This window comes from Giraffa tippelskirchi, chromosome 7 (genome assembly GCF_054371585.1).
Source record: "Giraffa tippelskirchi isolate mGirTip1 chromosome 7, T2T-mGirTip1v1.2.pri, whole genome shotgun sequence".
Classification (NCBI taxonomy): domain Eukaryota; kingdom Metazoa; phylum Chordata; class Mammalia; order Artiodactyla; family Giraffidae; genus Giraffa; species Giraffa tippelskirchi.
The window spans coordinates 97,295,959-97,309,063 of record NC_137281.1 but is presented as its reverse complement, the minus strand read 5'-3'; the positions used below and the strand labels follow the sequence as shown (position 1 = coordinate 97,309,063).

Genomic DNA, 13,105 nt, shown 5'->3' with positions numbered 1-13,105 from the left:
CAGATCTGCTTAACCAACTACAGAGGTTCATAACCTTTGAGTTTTGAGGCTGGGAAGTGATAGACCCACAGAAGGGGTGATGTAGACTTCAGTTGACATCAGCGTTAGCACCCTCCCAAAGAGAATGGGTTGGGTGGGAGTCACCATATCAAAACCATCACTGATCATAGGAATACCCAAGGCTTCCTATAAGCCACAGGGCAGCAAGCTGCATTTCCCTATGTGTGTTCCTTGAACTTTGGATATTAATTGGTTGCTCAAATAAGTACGATCGCTTCCACGCAAAACTGCATTAAACAACATTAAGATTTCTTTACAAGTCCTATACAATGCTTTTCGCACTAATATGTATTTTGAATCATGAAGAGGAGAGCTAGATTGTGTCCCATTTCTCAAATGTATTGGACTCCAGTGCCTTTTTATCAAGGCCTAACTTGTGAGACTATTGTTCCACAGGACACACATTGGGAAACAAAGTCCTAGCACTCTAAAGGAAGCTTACTCATTTTATACCAGTAAGAAATTTTTTAATTAGTCTTCCCCAGAAGGTTTATAGGCAGAGCTGGGACAAGCACCCAGGTAGTTAAAAGGTAGGCTTTGATCTCTTAATGCAATAAGCCCTGAAGACAGTTGCTGAAAATTAGGCAAGAGGTTAGTTCCAGCACATATGTGAAAAAGAACTTCCTTTTCTTCTGCAGGTCTTGCTCTATGATGTTTAGCAGTGAATACGAATGTTACCAATGGACACTAGAGCTGAAAATCACCTGGAGGACACCTGCCCTTATGCCTTCATTTCACAGGTAAGGAAATCATGGCTCAAAGAGAATATACAAGACTTACCCAATATCACATAATAGAGTTCAGGTTAGAAATAAGTCTGCTGATGCTTAGTTTCCAGTATAGAACCCAACATACTGCTACCACTAACTGCTGAACTATCCAAGACAGAAAAGATGGTTTATTGAAGTCAAGGTAAGCCCTGTGCCAGTGAAACCTTACACAAATTATATGTAAGTTTCATATGTGTGTGTGTATGTGTGTGTGTAGATAAATAGTTAGAAATAGATCACTATTTTAACTCCTGAAGGGGCTCTATCTGAGGATAGGAGTTAGGGAAATAATAGAGAGTATATGTTATAAACAACTAACATGTACCCTAAAACGTCTCCTATAGAAGTGAAAGGAAAAATCTCAGTCAAGATGTTCAGAAGAAAATCTGACTTGTCACTCTCACTAGTCAGTGGTTCTCTGTCCTGGCTGCATGTACTGAATCCCCTAGAGATTTTTTCAAAAACACCCATGCTTGGGGTGTGGCCCAGACACTGGCAGCTTTGGAAAACCTCACAGGTGATTTCACTGGGGAGCTAGAGGTGAGAAATACTCACTAAACGCAGGGAATCCAAGGCAAATTCTCTTCACTCCTACATCATCCAGCCTTAGAGTCTACTGGTGGAATGTCCAGCAGAGAGGTTTTCCAGACGTTCTTTCACAGCAGAGGCTTGCTCACAGCCTCACCCTGAGCCTGGAGCTGGAGCCAGTAACTCTCAGCTTCCTCCTGGGCTTCTAGCTGCCCCAGGCTGCCTTATTGGCTTCCGTATCCCTCTTACCATTTGTTGTCAGTCCAAAAACCTGGGGAAGCTAAAGTGAAATCCTTCTATGTGTTTATGTGGCAACAAGCTCGGAGTCTATGCTGAAAAAATGTCCTTGGCCTTTGACAAATCCGCCGTGGAGGTGCCTCCGTCTGTTTTTAAATAGGCCGTAAATGAGCTGGGAAACCAGTGCCCGCCACCAGGAGCCAATCTGCTGAATCAGCCCATAGGAGCAGAGCTAGACTGGGGTGACTCAAACGCAAGGATGTTTCTGACATTTTTTGGTATCATTTAGCCTCAGAGGAATGCAGACCTTTTAAGGGAGGTGTTTGGTTTTGACTGTAGCGAATAGGTCAAACGGAGATTGATTTGTAAGACTGATGCTTTCATTTTTCTGGAATACTTGAACTACAATAATGAAGCCTGGTGTATGGAAAGGAATCAAGGGTTTATGACTTTCATTTAAAGAAAATTTCTCATTATTAAGAGACTAATATGTTACCTACCTTAAAAAGTCATGGAGGAGAGCTTAAGGTTAGATCTTTGAGACCTCAGGGAGGCGTCTAAAATTCAAAATCATAGCCTCATTTTTACATGTAAAGAGAAGAGAAAAATAATCTTTCTAAAAGTAACACAAATGCGAATTTAGAAGGCTCATCTATGCTATGATCAAAAGAAGCAGAGTGATGAACTGTAGTGAAAATTCAGTAATAATTAAGAGTAGTAAGGATGTGAGAAGACAGCCCTACTATGGGAACAGATGAAAAATGTAAAATTATTTCTTACCATAGATTCTGCCCACAAGTGGAAGGCTTGCTATGTTTAGGGAGCTGTAAAAACACAAGCTTTCTGCCCTCAAGAAATCTGCCCCCTAGATAGACACCAGAGAAAGATACACTGGTAATAGAAAAAGGATATATAAATACCAATAGCAATTTGAAATACAAAAGATATTTCACAATGTAAGTGAAAAGTAGACGCAGAGAGGAAAGATGACAGGACTCCAGACATGGAAGAGGGTTCTTTTGACGAGAGTAATCAAGGAAACATCCACAGAAGTGGGGACTAGGGAGTCAGCCTCAAGGAGGAGGTAAGATTCAGGAGGTAGAGAGCTCTGGAGGTAGTGGTTGGCAAGAGGGAACAATTTGCATCAGCCTGTAGTGTCTCCATATCTCTCACCTGCACAGCTTTAGGGAGTGTGAAGAACACACAGAAAGTTGTTGCTTTATCATATTCCTGCTCTGAGAAGCATCAGTGATATTATTTTTCACTTTTTATTATAGTTGATTTACAATGTGTTAATTTCAGGTGTATAGCAAAGTGATTATATATATATATTCTTTTCCCTTATAGTTTATTACAAAATACTGGGTATAGTTCCCTGTGATATTCAGTAGATCCTTGTTGTTTATCTCTTTTATATATAGTAAAGTATATATGTTAATCCCAGATTCCTGATTTTCTTTCTCTGCTCTGCCTTTCACTTTGGCAGCCATAAGTTTCCTATGTCTGTGGGTCTATATCTGTTTTGTATATGAGTTGATTTGTATCATTTTTTTTAGGTTCCACATGTAAGTGATATCATATGATATTTGTCTTGTCTCTCTGGTTTACTTGATTTAGTAAGTTAATCTCTAGGCTTATCCATGTTGCTGCAAACGACATTCTATTTTATGGCTGAGTAATATTCCATTGTATATATGTACCACATCTTCTTTATCCATTCATCTGTTGGCCAATATTTAGGTTGCTTCCATGTCTTGGCTATTATAAACAGTACTACAATGAATATTGGAGTGCATGTATTTCTGAAATATGGTTTTCTCTAGGGATAGGCACAGGAGTGGGATTGCTGGATACACACAGTAGCTCTGTTTTTTAAGGAGCCTCCATACTATTCTCGATAGTGGTTTTACTGGTTTACATTCCCACTGATATTGTGGGAGGGGTCCCTTTTCTCTACACCCTCTCCACCATTTATTTTTTGTAGACTTTTGATGATGGCCATTCCAACTGATGTGAAGTGACACTTCATTGTAGCTTATATTTGTATTTCTCTAATAATTGGTGATGTTGAACATGTTTTCATGTGGCTTTTGGCCACCCATATGTCTTCTTTGGAGAAAAGTCTACTTATGTCTTCTGCCCATTTTTTGATTGAGTTGTTTGGTTTTTTGATATTGAGCTGTGTGAGCTGTTTGTATATTTTGGAGAATAATATCTTGTTGGTTGTGTAATTTATGAATATTGTCTCCCATTATGAGGGTTGTCTTTTCATTTTGTTTATGGTTCCCTTTGCTGTGCAAAAGTTTGTAAGTTTAATTAGGTCCCATTTGCTTATTTTTGTTTTTATTTCATTACTCTGAGAGATGAATCCAAAAAGATATTGCTGCAATTTATGTTGGAGTGTTCTGCCTTGTTTTCCTCTAGGAGCTTTATAGTATCCAGTCTTACATTTAGGAGTTTAATCCTTTTTTTTTTTAATTTATTTTTTATTGAAGGATAATTGCTTTACAGAATTTTGTTGTTTTCTGTCAAACCTCAACATGAATCAGCCACAGGTATACATATATCTCCTCCCTTTTGAACCTCCCTCTCATCTCCTGCCCCATTCCCCCCAACTTCTAGATTGATACAGAGCCCCTGTTTGAGTTTCCTGAGCCATACAGAAAATTCCCATTGACTATCTATTTTACATATGATAATGTAAGTTTCCATGTTACTCTTTCCTTACATCTCACCCCCTCCTCCCCTCTCCCCAAGTCTATTCTCTATGTCTGTTTCTCTGTTGCTGCCCTGTAAATAAATTCTTCAGTACCATTTTGCTAGATTCCATATACATGCATTAGAATATGATAATTTTCTTTCTCTTTCTGACTCACTTCACTCTGTATAATAGGTTCTAGGTTCATCCAGCTCATCAGAACTGACTCAAATGCGTTCCTTTTTATGGCTGAGTAATAATCCATTGTGTATACATGCCACAACTTCTTTATCCATTCATCTGCTGATGAACACCTAGGCTGCTTCCATGTTCTAGCTATTGAATACTGCTGCAGTGAACAATGGGATACATATGTCTTTTTCAATTTTGGTTTCCTCAGGGTATATGCCTAGGAGTGCGATTGCTGGGTCATATAGTGGTTTTATTCCTAGTTTTTTAAGGAATCTCCATACCGTCTTCCATAGTGGCTGTATCAATTTACATTCCCACCAACAGTGCAAGAGCATTCCCTTTTCTCCACACCCTCTCCAGCATTTATTGTTTTAGACTTTTTGATGATGGCCATTCTGACTGGTGTGAGGTGATATTTCATTGTGGTTTTGATTTGCATTTCCCCAATTATGAGTGATATTGAGCATCTTTTCTTGGGTTTGTTAGCCATCTGTATGTCTTTTTTAGAGAAATGTCTGTTTAGGTCTTTTTCCCACTTTTTGATTGGGTTGTTTGTTTCTCTGGCATTGAGTTGTATGAGCTGCTTGTATGTTTTAGAAATTAATCCTATGTGAGTTGTTTCATTTGCTATTTTCTCCCATTCTGAGGGTTGTCTTTTCACCTTGCTTATAGTTTCCTTTGCTGTGCAAAAACTTTTAAGTTTAGTCAGGTCCCACTTGTTTACTTTTGTTTTTATTTCCTTTACTCTAGGAGGTGGGTCATAGAGGATCTTGCTTTGATTTATGTCATCGAGTGTTTTACCTATGTTTTCCTCTAAGAGTTTTATAGTTTCTTGTCTTATATTTAGGTCTTTATTTCATTTTGAATTTATCTTTGTATATGGTGTTAGAAGTGTTCTAATTTCATTCTTTTACATGTAGCTGTCCAGTTTTCTCAGCACCATTTATTGAAGAGGCTGTCTTTGCCCTATTGTATATTCTTGCCTCCTTTGTCAAAAATAAGGTACCCATAGATTCATGGGCTTACTTCTTGGCTTTCTATCTTGTTCCATTGGTCTACATTTCTGTTTTTGTGCCAGTACCATAGTGTCTTGATGACTGTAGCTTTGTAGTATAATTTGAAGTCAGGAAGGTTGATTCCTCCAGCTCCATTCTTCTTTCTCAGGACTGCTTTGGCTATTTGGGGTCTTTTGTTTCCATATAAATTATGAAATTTTTTGTTCTAGTTCTGTGAAAAATGCCATTGGTAATTTGATAGGGATCACATTGAATCTGTAGGTTGCATTTGGTAGTATAGTCATTTTCACAATATTGACTCTTCCTACCTGGGCACATGGAATATCTCTCCATCTGTTTTTGTTGTCTTTGATTTCTTTCATTAGTGTCTTACAATTTTCTGTGTACAGTTCTTTTGTTTCCTTAGGTAAGTTTATGCCTAGATATTTAATTCTTTTTGTTGCAATGGTGAATGGGATTGATTCCTTAATTTCTCTGATATTTCAATGTTAGTATATAGAAATGCAAGTGATTTATGTGTATTGACTGTGTATCCTGCAACTTTGCTAAATTCACTGATTAGCTCTAGTAATTTTCTGATACCATCTTTAGGGTTTTCCATGTACAGTATCATATCATCTGCAAACAGTGAGAGCTTTACTTCTTTTCCAATCTGGATTCCTTTTCTTTCTTTTCCTTCTATGATTGCTGTAGCTAGGGCTTTCAGAACTATGTTGAATAATAGTGGTGAAAGTGGACACCCTTGTCGTGTTCCTGATCTTAGGGGGAATGCTTTCAGTTTTTCACCCTTGAGAATGTTTGCTGTAGGCTTATCATATATGACCTTTACTATGTTGAGGTAGGTTCCTTCTATGCCCATTTTTTGAAGAGTTTTAATCATAAATGTGTGCTGAATTTTGTCAAAGGCTTTTTCTGCACCTATTGAGATGATCTATGGCTTTTATCTTTCAATTTGTTAATATAGTATATCACATTGATTGATTTGTGTATATTGAAGAATCCTTGCATTCCTGGAATAAACACAACTTGATCATGGTGTATGAGCTTTTAGATATGTTGCTGAATTCTGTTTGCTAAAATTTTGTTGAGGTCTTTTGCATCTATGTTCATCAGTTATATTGGCCTGTAGTTTTCTTTTTTTGTGTTGTCTTTGTCTGATTTTGATATAAGGGTGATGGTGACCTCTTAGAATGAGTTTGGAAGTGTTCCTTCCTCTGCAGTTTTTTGAAAGAGTTTTAGAAGGATAGGCGTTAGCTCTTCTCTAAACGTTTTGACAGAATTCTCCTGTGAAGCCATCTGATTCTGAGCTTTTGTTTTTTGGGAGATTTTTGATCACAGCTTCAATTTCAGTGCTTGTAATTGGGTTGTTCATAATTTCTAATTCTTCCTGGTTCAGTCTTGGAAGATTGAACTTTTCTAAGAATCTGCCCATTTCCTCCAGGTTATCCATTTTATTGCCATATAGTTGTTCATAATAGTCTCTTATAACCCTTATAACCCTTTATATTTCTGCATTGTCTGTTGTAACTTCTCCTTTTTCGTTTCTAACTTTGTTGATTTGATTCTTCTCTCTTTTTTTCTTCATGAGTCTGGCTAAAGGCTTGTCAATCTTGTTTGTCTTCTCAAAGAACCAGCTTTTAGTTTTATTTTTCTTTACTGTTGTTTCTTTCGTTTCTTTTTCATTTATTTCTGCTCAGATCTTTATGATTTCTTTCCTTCTACTAATTTTGGAGGTTTTTCTTCTTTTTTCAGTTATTTTAGGTTTAAAGTTAGGTTGTGTATTCAATGTTTTTCTTGTTTCTTGAGGTAGGATTGTATTGCTATAAACTTCCCTCTTAGAACTGCTTTTGCTGCATCCCACAGGTTTTGAGTTGTCGTGTTTTCATTGTCATTTGTTTCTGGAAATTTTTTGATTTCCCTTTTGATTTCTTCAGTAACCTGTTGGTTATTTAGAAACATGTTGTTTAGTCTCCATGTGTTTGTGCTTCTTACAGTTTTTTTCTTGTAATTGATATCTAGTCTCATAGCATTGTGGTCAGAGAAGATGCTTGACATGATTTCGATTTTCTTAAATTTACTGAGGTTTGATTTGTGACCCAAGATGTGGTCTATCCTGGGGAATGTTCCATGTGCACTTCAGAAGAAGGTGTATTCTTCTGCATTTGGATGGAATGTCCTGAAGATATCAATGAGATCTGTCTCATCTAATGTATCATTTAAGACTTGTGTTTCCTTATTAATTTTCTGTTTTCATGATCTGTCCGTTGGTGTGAGTGGGGTGTTAAAGTCTCCTACTATTATTGTGTTACTGTCAGTTTATCCTCTTATGTCTGTTAGTGTTTGTCTTATGTGTTGAGGTGCTCCTATGTGGTGCATAGATATTTATAATTGCTATGTCTTCCTCTTGGATTGATCCCTTGATCATTATGTAGTGTCCTTCCTTATCTCTTGTAGCCTTCTTTATTTTAAGGTCTATTTTGTCTGATATGAGGATTGCTACTCCAGCTTTCTTTTGCTTCCCATTTGTATGGAGTATATTTTTCCATCCTCTCACTTTTAGTCTATATGTATCTTGAGATCTGAAGTGGATTTCTTGTAGACAGCATATATATGGGTCTTGTTTGTGTATACATTCAGCCAGTCTGTATCTTTTGGTTGGAGCATTTAATCTAATTACATTTAAAGTAATTATTGATATAGATGTCCCTATTGCCATTTTCTTAATTGTTTGGGGTTGATTTTCTAGATCTTTTTTCTTCTCTTGTATTTCTTGACTATATAAGTCCCTTTAACATTTTTTGTAAAGCTGGTTTGGTGGTACTGAATTCTCTTAACTCTTGCTTGTCTGAAAAGCTTTTTATTTCTCCATCAATTTTGAATGAGATCTTTGCCAGGTACTGTAATCTTGGTTGTAGATTTTTCCCTTTCAATACTTTAAATATATCCTGCCATTCCTTTCTGGCCTGTAGAGTTTCTGCTGAAAGATCAACTGTTAAGTGTATGGGGTTTCCCTTGTATGTTACCTGTTGCCTCTCCCTTGCTGCTTTTCATATTCTTTCTTTGTGTTTAGTCTTTATTAGTTTGATTAGTATGTGTCTTGGCATGTTTCTCCTTGGGTTTATCCTGTATGGGACTCGTTGTACCTCTTGGGCTTGATTGGCTAGTTCCTTTTCCATGTTGGGGAAATTTTCAACTATAATCTCTACAAAAATTTTCTCATACCCTTTCTTTTTCTCTTCTTCTTCTGGGGCCCCTATAATTTGAATGTTGGTGCATTTGATATTGTCCCAGAGGTCTCTGAGACTATCCTCAGTTCTTTTCATTCTTTTTACTTTATTCTGCTCTTCAGAATTAATTTCCATCATTTTATCTTCCAGCTCACTGATTTATTCTTCTGCTTCAGATATTCTGCTATTGATTCCTTCTAGAGTATTTTTAATTTCAGTCATTGTGTTATTTGTCTCCATAAGTTTATTCTTTAATTCTTCTAGGTCTTTGTTAATTGATTCTTGCATTTTTTCCATTTTGTTTTCAAGGTTTTTGATCATCTTTACTATCATTCTGAATTCTTTTTCAGGCAGTTTTCCTATTTCCTCTTCATTTTTTTGGACTTCTGTATTTTTAGTTTGTTCCTTCATTTGTGTAGTATTTATCTGCCTTTTCATCATTTTTTTTTTAATTTATTGTGTTTGAGGTCTCCTTTTCCCAAACTTCAGGGTTGAATTTTTTCTTCCTTTTGGTTTCTGCCCTCCTAAGGTTAGTCCATTGGTTTGTTTAAGCTTTGTATAGGGTGAGATTTGTGCCGAGTTTTTGTTTGTTTGTTTGTTTTTCCTCTGGTGGGCAAGACTGAGTGAGGTGGTAATCCAGTCTGCTGATAATTGGGTTTGTATTTTTGTTTTGTTTCTTGTTTAGATGAGGCATCCTGCACAGGGTGCTACTGGTGGTTGGGTGATGCCGGGTCTTGTATTCAAGTGGTTTCCTTTGTGTGAGTTCTCACTATTTGATACTCCCCAGGGTTAGTTCTCTGGCAGTCTAGGGTCTTGGAGTCAGTGTACCCATTCCAAAGGCTCAGGGTTTGATCTCTGGTCAGGAATGAAGATTCCACAAGTGGTTTGTTATGGCATTAAGTGAAATTAAAACAAATATCCAAAAATGAGAAACCAAAGATGAACCCCAGACAAATGGCAGTTACAAAATCAGGCAAATAATAATTAAAATAATGGAATATACACATATACATTTACACCCATGAGCAAAGTGAAAACAGCTCAACAAAAATAAAGTAGAGTACAATGACCTGGGGAACAAAGGAAATAAAAAATTATATTTACCAGTTAAAACTAACTAAAGCACAAACTGGAAAACAAAACTAAAGCAAGGTGCCAAGTGGGGAAGGCAAACAAAGGAATAAATGTAGAAAAAATATAATAGGCTTTTTAAAAATTAAAATTATAATAAAGAGAAAAGAAAAAACAAAATGGAAGAAAAAAGAAAAAAGGAAAACTCCACAGAACTGTAAAAGCCCAATGTAGGGACAGAGGTTTATAACAACAATAAAAAGTGTGACTGAATATACACATATACATATACACCCATAAGCAAAATCAAAACAGTCCAACAAAAATTAAGTACAATAGATTGACCCAGTGAACAAAGGAAACCAAAAATCACACCTACCAGAAAAAAAACCAACTAAAGCACAAACTGGAAAGCAAAACTAGTACAAGGTGCCAATTGGGGAATAAAGGAATGAAAAAAAAACTAACAAATATGTTGAGAGGAAAGGAAAGAAAGAAAGAATAGATATGCAAAGTTAAATAGAGGTAGACAAAGAAGATTTACATACATTAAAGATTAACTGCAAGGGGAAAAGAACAGTAGGAAAAGCAAAGAAAGGGATAAATGTAGAAAAAATAATAGGTTTAAAAATTTTTTTAAAGAAAAATAAAAACGCAAAACTGCAAAAGCCCAACGTAGAGGCAGAGGTTTATAACAGTAATAAAAAATGTGACTGAGAAAAAAACAAAGCTCAAAAGCTTAATTAGATTTCACAGTGCCAATAAAACTGACAACCACAACAGAGAGGGGAGAAAAGAGGGGGCAGGAATCCAAAAGAATCTACAGAGCAAGTCAAAACATAAGAATAACAAATGTTTTTCTTGAGTCACTGCTATCAGAGTCCTTTCCCTTGCTGGGAGTCACAGTCCACCTCACCTCCCTAGGATGCCCTCCAACACTGTGCTGATCTCTGGACCTGCTGTGGGCACAGCTCAGATTCTTATCTGGTCCTGCTCCTATGTGTTCTTGCCTCCAATGGCCACAGCTATCAGAACTAGTGCATTTCTTTTGTGGGAGCTCTCAATGACCTTTTATATATTCCGCAGAGACAGACTCTGCCTAGTTGATCGTGTGGATTTAATCTGCAGCTTATACAGCTGGTGGGTAGGTTTTGGGTCTTATTCCTTAGCCACACTGCCCTTGGGTTTCAATTGTGATTTTGTTTCCATCACTGCTCGTGAATCGTCCACTGGGGTTTGCTCCTGAGGCTGCGCTGGAGGACTTGGGTTTGCCAGGTGTGGAGGTGGTGCAGCTGCTTGGGTTGCAGGGGTTCTGGCAGTACCGGATATTCAGGGGAGTTGGCAGCTAAGGCAGCAGGAAATATAGTGCTCTAGAAGGTATGGCAACCAGTATTGGCCAATACACTCCAGTATTCTTACCCGAAGAACCCCAATCCCTGAACAGAGAAGCCTGGCAGGCCACAGTCTACAGAGTTGAAAAGAGTCAGACAATACCGAAGTGACCCTGCATGCATAGACGCAAGACATTTTTTGCCTGTGGCAGCTCTGCCCCAGGGAGAGCTGAGCATGAAGGTGGCACAGCTGCTTGGCTTACAGGGACCATGGCGGCGCCAAGTGTTCAGGGACACAAACTGCCTCTGCCGCAGGACTTACGGCCCTATCAGTTTTTGTTCGAGCCTCTCGTAGCTGGCGATCAGAAGGCCTCTTTGGCCGGTCTTTCTCCATAGCTCCCCCATTCAGGCACCTAGAGGGCTCCCTTGCCTGAGGTCCTTCTCTGTTGTTCTGCACGCCAGGCACATAGAGGGGCCCCCCTGGCTGGGGTCCTACTCTGTAGATCGGTGTATCAGGCACTTAAAGGGGCACCCTGGGTGGGGTCCTGCTCTGTAGTTCAGTGCGTCAGGCATTCCATGGGCCAGCCTCTTCATTGTTCAGCTGCCTATGCTGGCGTGTGGGGGGAGAAAGGCTATGGTGATGGCTTCACCCCCTACATGTGACTCAGCTGTATCACCTTGCTTCCATGGCTGCCTGGCTTTCCTCCACAGGCATTTCCCATCACAATCTCCTCCCTCACCTCCCCTTCGATCAGTCTCTCTGCAGTCAACAGCAGCCTTCGCCCTGGGATTGCTCCACACTCCCCAAACTCCAGCTCCTAGTTGCTGCACCTTCCAGGGGACCTTCATGCATGTCAGTTATGCATGGCTGCGGCAAGGACTGTCTGATTCTCATTCCATTTAGGCTGCCACAGAGCAGCTGTTTCACTCTCAGCCTTAAATGTTTCTCCTGTGACTCAGACAGTTGCCCCAATGTGGGGATTGGGCCCCCGCTTCAATTCCCCCACCTGCCGAGGACAGGTCCAGTCCTACTAACACTCCTGTTTTTCCCCTAGTTCCTTCCTCCTACCGAGTTTTGTGTGGTTCAATGTGTTCTTTTCCACTAGTCAGGTACTTCTGTCTGCTTTCAGCTGGTGTTCTGCATGCACTTCTGTCTGAAGGTGTATTCCTGATGTATCCATGGAAAGAGATGTACTCCACGTCCACCTACTCCTCTCCTATCTTGTTCTCCTCTCCTTTAATCCATTTTAAGTTTATTTTTGTGTATGGCATTGGGAAAGTGGAGAAAATTCACCTTTACTGAGCACTCGTACATGAGCATGCCCTCTGCTAGGTGCTTTAAACATATAACCATTTAGTTCTCAAAGTGAAGATACCCAAATCCACAACCCCATATGGCTGGTATCATTGCTACCCATTTCTAGAAGTAACAGCGATCTAGAGGGTCTAAGCAATTTGCTGAAGGTAGCAGAGCAAAGAAGTGGAAGTCCTAGGAAGTGACGGGGGTGTTGAGTATAATCAAAGGCAAAAATGAAGAGACCTGAATTGACCTTAGAGATTTGTATTTTCATCCCAAGATCCTCCACCTATGGACACCTTCCTTTCCCCATCTCACGATTAAATCACATCATAGAATTTAAGTTAAAAGTATCCTTAGAAAAGTATCCAATACTCGCTTTTATGAGGAAACAGAAGCTAAGAGAAGTGAGCTTGTGTGAGTGCCAGGGGTTATACCCTGCGAGGAGCAGAGTTCAGAAGCCAGCCTACCATGTTACTGATGCATGTGCCAGCCTGACAAGGGCCTGGGTAAACAGAAGCAGGGATATACATTGTCTCTAGGCAGTTGTAGGAAGGGTTCAGTTTCCTGCAAGTTGTCTGACCCACCCCTTGTTAGAAATGCAGAAGTGTCTGCCAATTCCAAATCCTCATAGACACCTCCCCCCTCTTTCTCTCTGGCTGTTGAGGAAGTTTGGAC

At 39.0% G+C, this 13,105-nt stretch overlaps 1 protein-coding gene across 1 annotated transcript in view; it reads left to right on the top strand.

Annotated features, from left to right (window-relative positions):
• Nucleotides 1–13,105, top strand: part of RASGRP1 (RAS guanyl releasing protein 1) — a 776,793-nt gene that overhangs the window by 486,184 nt on the left and 277,504 nt on the right. The window contains exon 6 of the mRNA XM_081507137.1: nucleotides 699–800. The gene's annotated coding sequence lies outside the window, so the exon portion shown is untranslated. The remainder of the gene's footprint in view (nucleotides 1–698; nucleotides 801–13,105) is intronic.